Consider the following 7,826-nt stretch of genomic DNA (forward strand, 5'->3'; position numbering starts at 1 on the left):
CCTACTACCCTCTCCCTTTTGCCACACATATCATCTTGCTGCTGGCTTGCTTGCTGGGGCAGGAGCGGGCAAAAATTATACCCTGCGTCCGATACGGCCGACGGTCAGTGGTTTTGACTCATGTGGAGCCAGCGCCGGCTGAAGATTATATGTGAGCGCACGCCCGTTGCGTATGGGTGGTGTTTTTGCTGCTAATATGTTAATTAATTCTTATTTTCTTTAGTCGTTTGTGTGTTCTCCTGTGTTCCAGTGCCGTGTTTAAAACACGATCATGCGCACCGTGGTTTGTCTGTAGGCAGAGTCGGTAAGGTGCATCTCGGTGAAGTGGTCTGCAGCGAGATGCAACTGTTTGGGTTCGGAAAGTCGTGAGCATTAGACACGGGCACGTTTCTACCGTTCAGAGGGAAATGTTTGTGCTCCGTGCAAGATATATATTGCAGTCGTGTGGAGATGCTTTGAGGCGTGGCTGTCCTTTTTTTTAGTCTTCGCCTAAACTATTACCCAGTTGTGTCTCGTTGAAGACATTCACGAAACAAACATTCCAACCCAGCCTCAAAAACATTGGAACTTGTTCGGTTCGCAACTGCCAGAGCCTCAGATCTGATGCTCGCGCTAAAATCTGAACCACAAAATGACTGCAGAATTTCGTCGTGCTCGCTCGCCCTGCTCAGGACGGGACAGGTTCACCGGCTGAAAGGAATGGTGCGATGAAAAAAAAACGGAATCTCGATTCAACCGTTCATTAGGGTTGCCTGCTACCTAGCGAGCATGTTGCGTCGCTGCACGGCGCACCGGTGATTATCATCTTGTTGCGATGCCGCGAAACCTTCCATGCTTCTGTGCCTTCCTGCCGGTGAGGCATCTCTCTCACAGGATTTCTGTGATTGGACCCGAATCTTCGTCGCCTCTTCTCTCGCTTTGTCCCCCCTCTACACCCAGTATCATTTCAAGTTCAGCAGTGCGCGTTTTTTGAGGTTCTTTTTTTCCTCCATGCCATAGCAAGCGGTATCAATAAACACTCAAACCGCGCTGGGGCAGTGGAATTCTATGCAGATAACGACTAACAAGTCACGTCTGGATCTTGATAGCGGCACCCGAAGTGCGCTCGCTCTCTTCGCTTTTGTTTGGCTTCCTGCCTGTGCGCAAATCTTTTATCCCGATGCCATCCTTAACCAAGGAATTGTGAGGGAAGACAGTGCCATCCGGTGTGATAGTTTTTGTCTTTATTTCTGTGCTCTTTGTTGCTCGCGTTGTATCATGTCTTGCTCCACACTACACATTTGTAGCTATGTGTTGTAGTTTGATAAAGTTTCAAGAGTTTCTAGCATTTTAAATAGGATGGAATTGCATTCGGAAGCTATAAAAAATCGTTGGAAGTTTGTATATTTACCTCTTTTTATTGATTGCTACTACTAGAGGATAAACGTCAGAAAGATTAATGAGAATGTTGGTAGAATTAATGATGACACTTGCAATTTTCTGCAGAAATTGGAAGTCGTCTTAGAGGATGCATAATGTACAAACACTATAAATCACAGGGATATATGTCTTCTGGTTATGAATTGTCCTATGTTAGTTCCTGCTTTTATTCTGAGAAATGTCTGCAAGTTTGTTATGCATAGCATCGAAATCTAATCAAACTTCGTTGCTAAACAACTTATCTTTCAAACATAGAGTTGATGATGATGAAGAATCATGAAAATCTCCAAATGACATGATTTCGATAATTCCTACTGACATCTTCCATTTTGCGACTCAAAATGCTCGTGATGCTCATCTCAAAATATCTTCTCACGGTGTCAAACTCCACTCGAATATAGGCGTCATTGCTTCAATTCGCCCTTTAGTCGCCTTTACGGTATTTTACACCGGACCCATCAAATGCTGGTGGAAATTCTCGCTTGTCATTCGCCACATGATCCGCTTTGCACTGTCAGAAAGCGCTGTCGACGTACGGCTGAATTCTTTCGTCCAGCTCCTCCATCAAGTGGACTCTTTCGTCCCATCCGCCCAACAAAGCCAGTTAGAAAAGGGAGCAATCGAGCAATTGGATCACCATCAGCATCTCGACACTAGCTTTCGACGTTGCACATTGTGCCAATCGAAGCTGAGCCTTTAAGAGGGGTTCGCTTTTGTCCCTTATCTTCACCGACGTACCGCTGACTGCGACGTGTGGAGTTTTTCGAACAGGGGACGAAAGTTCAAATCGCGCCTACACCAAAGCGAAAGGCAAATCAAGAGGAAGGTGTGCAAGTGCGCTTTCTACAATTGCCATCGTGATGTGGAATCACTGAAGAAAGGCACAGCGTTTACACCGCACCCATTGGAGGGGTTCGGGTTAGGGCAGATTTCTGGAAACGTTTTGAATAAACCGTCGTTTTTGCTTCGTCCAGCTTTAGAGCTACGCCACTCGAAACTCTTGCATGCGTCAGCAAAATAGCATGAGATCTTCCCGATTCTGGGATTAATTCTCGAGTGCGTTCGTGTTGCGATAAGGCGGGGAATGGGAAATCGATCGAACCGTCCGATGAAGTGCAAAGAAAACATTGATCTCAAGTGTCACCGTGGTCGAATCGAGATGAAGGCTGGATGAAAGGTGAAACCTTGATTGCTTAATTCCATCATCTTCTTTCTTTAAAAAAGAGAAGAAAAAAACATTTCGATTGTGAGAACAAATCCTTGTCTCTCTTCCCCAGCGGTAAAAAGGGAACCGTGTCATGCTCACTGACCGAAAACATAACCTGAAACACATGTTAACCGGGTACTAAACGGTTGTCCGCGGTGGTTTGTGCCCAGAAGAGAAGGAATGAAATGACCGACAAACAGGCACAGACACAAAGGAAGTTACAACGATCGATCATTTTCAGGGCAGCCAGGGGAAGTTATGCGACCGTGACATCGAACTGCTTGTCTCGCTTAAGCGTGTAACAGACACGCGTGTGGAAATACATAAATTAATCAGCTTTTTCCCCAGCATTGTGGAATAGTGGTGCTCGGAGGAAAAAAAATGTGCTTAATAAATAATGAGGATGGATTAAAGTCTTGCTGCTGGTAGCTCTGGAGCGTTTGGGACTTCTCGTATTGTTCGAAGGGCGGTGGTCCTTCGGACGTCATAGGACCTTGTCTTTTTTGTAGGTTTCGTTGTCAATTTCAGACTTTCCTTTAGGCGTTTCTAGTTTGTCCAGAGAAAAAAAAACAACATTGACAAAAGCTCCTCTACCCAGCGGAGCGTGTATGTCGAATAAATGATGAAAGGTTACATGTCCGGCGTGCGTGCCTTCGATCGCATGGTGTAGTACACATCGTGCATAATTGATCGAGCACAGACAAGCGATGTGCGTCGTCGTGGTTGGTTTACTTACCCTTTTGCTTGTAGCGTTTTGTGTGGTCAATGCTTACGTTGAATTAACGTACCCAATCGAACCCGATGAAGTTGGAGCTAGAGTTAGGGTGCTTAAATTTTGTTCAAAATTCAGGACTCAACCTGTCACCAAGTTATCGAATTTCCGCTTCAGGATTGGAGACGGAGAAGACCAGCGAAAAGAAACAGGAAAAATTGAAGCATAATAAGCATGCTCATGTTAAGATTGATGAGAGGCTGCTTTTTCGAGTGTCATTAACTCATAATTCAGCCGAAATGATTACTTGCTTGGAGGAGCTTATGCTCACCAAGTTTGTTTAAATATTTATCCATTTAAATCTGAACTGCATGCTATATCTATTCACAAACATAGACAGTCACACACACACACACACACGCAGCCAAAACCCCCAGAATAAACTTTACCACTTTAACCTACAGCTCCCAGTGGAGCACCCTAGATTGACCTTAAAAAAGTAGACTAGAAACAAGACTTTCGTGCCGTTAAGTATGCTGCTCGATAATCACGGTTAGTCACGCCATCGGTGCAGGGGGGGAAAGCACTCGTCTGCCGGGTTTTGCGCTTTAGCATCCATTTACTCATCATTCTACGTTTCGTATGGGTTTCGGGGGCTGAGAGGAGGTTTGACATCGGAGACAGGGAAGCCGACCTGTCCGAGGCACTGTGTGCGGCACTGCACGATAGAGCACGCGTGGCCCATCAAACCCGACGGACCCGGACGGGCCGGACGGGCCGGACGGGCCCGGAGATACTCCTTTACGATCCTAATCTATCGACGATAAAACGGAACTTAATCAAATTTACCCGTCATGCAAACCCATTCGCCGCCAATACAGGGTGGAGGGTGGAGGACCAATTCCTGAGGAACAGCGAGCGGCTCAGATGGCGTGCGTTTCGGTTGTTGTTTTTCGGGACCTGTCCATTTATGTGGTGCCTTCTGCGAATTGGACATGATTACGAAGGGGAGCAAAGGGGGAAGTTGTGCTGATTTTTTTTTGTTTTGTTTGGGATTGCTTTTTTGTGAGTTTGAGAGGCTTTTGCCATATACATTGGTATGGTCTAATTTTCTGTTTCAGTTACCAACGCATAAGAAATGATTATCGAACGAAAAAAAACACACACACAAGAAAGGGTTTGAGCCCTTACCAAATGTTTTATTCAAAAGGTGCCTTAATCAAGCGAGCTTCATTGTTGATGCTTTTTTATATCACAAGCTACAAAAAAATCGTTTAAATTGTGTGAAAGGTTGATGTAATGATGTAAATAATTAGTCTTTTTTATTATATTGCTTAAGCTTAAACTTCAGGCCTAAATTTCCACTACTTTTTTATGTCTTTTTGATCAACGAAGTCCACATATAGTCTAATTATATGTTTTTAATTGATTAGATGAACAAGTTCCATAGATGGAGATGCATTATATCTCTTCATCGCTTATTAAATTATATCTCTTATAGGATTATGTAGACAAATTCTTAAACCTACAAAACAACATCAACTTCAACCTTTATTTCAATAGATCTTAAGAACTCGTTTAAATTGAAACTGTAGTTCACGTCTTGTGCTGCTTAAAGCCAAGCATCATTGACAACTCTATCAAACAAACCCTTTCAAATGATCTTTAAAACTGCTTAAAATGGATAATATATAACCCTTCCTAACTTCTTCATTGGCATAAGAGTTTTATTTAACTATAATTCAAAAGATTCATGATTTGTTAAACATTCAGCAACGCTGCATAGTAAAATTCAATCTTTGAAAATGATCTCCAATATATCTAGGACAAACCTAAAATTTGTTGATGTTCAGGTCGTTGCAAACAGAACCAAAAATATGTGATATGTTAATTGAAAAAGATCACTAAACTAGAGCACCAAACACGGTTGAATGAACTCGAGCACATATCCCTTGGGCGTGTGTGTTTACTATCAATATGTCTCGGCCAAAAGCAGTACGACAACAAAACACCGACCCTAATGGAGGTCACGGATGATTATCACTCGCGTGCTAGCTTGGGCAACCCTTTGCCTGACCGTTTTGCTGTGGCCCGACTGCGGTTACAAACTGACAGAACTGTTTGAAGATGTAATTAGATGTGCTTAGCGAGTTTAAAAGAGAAAAAACACACAAACTCCTATCCACTCTAGCCCTCCGAATCCCGAAATCCGACACCATTGACTAATGTTTGCTTTGCATTTCTGTCTCGTTTCAGATAAGGTACGAAACCACTAAAACTCGCTCGCGCACCGGCGCACACGGTGGAACCGAATACATGTTACTTGGTAAAGTTAAATGAATGTGTAAACGCTGTCATCGTGCGTATTGGAAAGTATTGGTGTCGCATAATGTAGTCCGACACGGCCCCCATTTGTGCAATGAAATGATCCGGCGTTTAAAAAACCCCCCGAACGGTAACTCATAAAGCCCGACGCTGGGGGGAGTTTTCGTTTATCATTATCATCATGTGACACGAGATCTTGGCTGGTCGCCGGTGGTATGTGCGCGCCATCAAACGACATAGTCCGGAATGCAACAACAAACCTCCCTGTTTTCCCTTCTCTTTTATTTTTGTCAGGGATGGTTTTATTTTGTGTGCCGCTCGAGTTTAATTTTCATCATCTCATCAACTACCACACACCGGAGGGCAATCACCATCGTCGTAAACCTGTTTTGGTGGCAATAGGAAGGAGCATTTGGGCATTGGTTTTGCGCAAACCATCCCAGAGACACACACACTTTGTATGACGAATTTCTCCCCTTTTGGCCGGCAAACCTGACCGCCAAGAAGATGGTCGTAAAACCAAAACCGCTCAAGCTCTGTTTGTCGTTTTACAGCAGCTTTTGTGGTTTTGTGTTGTCTTAAAGATTGTGTTCTTGCGCTGGCGGCTGCGCCATGATTCATAGCATTAAAAACAAAGACCCGCGGACATTCCACACGAGTGCGGGAGAGTCACATCGGTAAGCGATACCTTTTGTGCCGAAAAAGAACCAACCGAACGGGCAGGGTGGTGACACATCATTTAATGATGATTTCTTTAAAGCCAAGTGGTTGGAAAGTTGGGGTGTGGAGGTGGTCGTAGGATTGTTTGGGCTCTTGGGCACCGCTTAAAATAAACATATTAATGTGTGTAAAGTCAGCACTCGGAAGACGCGGCCGTATCGTGTACGTTCTAAAGTGCCGAGTCTCTTTACATTTCAGCTCTTCTCAGTTTCGGCAAGAACTTCCATCCCGGATGCGCACTTGGTGCGCCAGCGAAAGGGAGACTAATATTTGTCGAACAGATTTTCCATCGTTTGTTTATTAAAATTATTGATCCTGTTTGTTCAGTGCCACTTTCGGTGCCGCCAGGGGTATGGAACAGACATTCCACACAACAGTTTGCGTGCCTGCTGTGTTTGTGCACTGTGTCTTCCCCGGGCATTATGCGATTATCGAAGCGTAACTGTAACGTGGTGAAGGTGATAAATTCTACCATCACACACTGTCATAAATTTCATCAACCCGTCAGGACGGATTTATGGGGGATGATAGTTTTTGCTTCTGCTGCACGATGCTCCTACTCCTTGCATCCATCGATCGGCAGCGGTATACAATGGCGGTGTGCACTGTGATACACGGCTGTGATGAGTATGCAAAAGTGCAGTAAATCTTATCATTTCGGCAAGCTTGCATCTGATACCCCGGGCTGCAGTAAAATGGAAAGCTTTGTGCTGTAAATGGTGTTGCGGTGTTTACAACCTCTCTTGGTACAGCTCGCAGCGTAGAGCGAACGAACCCTGCTCTGTGAGAGCTTACAGCATTTTAATTAACCGGTATTCCGTTTCGGGACGGTATAAACATAAAGCGTCAGATGCGGTTGATTGAATTAAATGCTTCTTTAGGGTGCATAAAAGTTATCGAATGGTGATATCGGTTTCAGGAAAGTGTACATTTCTTTGCATTACAAGACAGCAGCAATCGATGTGTTGCATCTTGCTGCTGTTGGAGAATTTAGTTGAGAAAAATACTCAAATATGTCGTTCTCTTGGCTATAAATTCGAATATCCGCTATTATTTCATTTTGAAATGATTATTTGGACAATACAGATTAACTAAATTAGCATTGTTTATGGTAGCTCTAAAGTAGCATTTGAAGCATCTGCTGTAGTTCTTGCAATCCTTAAAAAAGATTAGTGACAACTGTAACTACAATAATCGTTCAGTATATTGATACAAAGTATTACAGTCCAATGCAAGTGAAACAGACAACGAGAAACGAGACACACCACACCCGCACAAATTAGGAATACCTTCACTCCAAACTCCAAAGGCCCTGTCGCTAATGACTGTAGCTAATCATTGCCCGGGAGGTTCTCACTATCAATCATTTCCTATTCCGGTAATGCTGCGCATGCATCGCTACGACGTATTATCGCTAATTGACAATTAACTCCAAGTGCCATG

General features: G+C 43.8%; 1 long non-coding RNA gene across 2 annotated transcripts in view; it reads left to right on the forward strand.

Moving 5' to 3' along the window:
- The window catches only part of LOC133394007 (uncharacterized), a 29,137-nt gene extending 22,009 nt beyond the window's left edge, over positions 1 to 7,128 (forward strand). Inside the window, exon 3 of one of the 2 annotated variants that reach the window (XR_009766559.1) lies at positions 5,595 to 6,424. This is a non-coding gene — a long non-coding RNA (uncharacterized LOC133394007). Of the gene's footprint in view, positions 1 to 5,594 lie in introns of both variants that reach the window. The other variant, XR_009766560.1, reaches the window with a different exon arrangement.
- Positions 7,129 to 7,826: the final 698 nt, after the last annotated feature.

Source organism: Anopheles gambiae, chromosome 3 (genome assembly GCF_943734735.2).
Source record: "Anopheles gambiae chromosome 3, idAnoGambNW_F1_1, whole genome shotgun sequence".
NCBI classification, from domain to species: domain Eukaryota; kingdom Metazoa; phylum Arthropoda; class Insecta; order Diptera; family Culicidae; genus Anopheles; species Anopheles gambiae.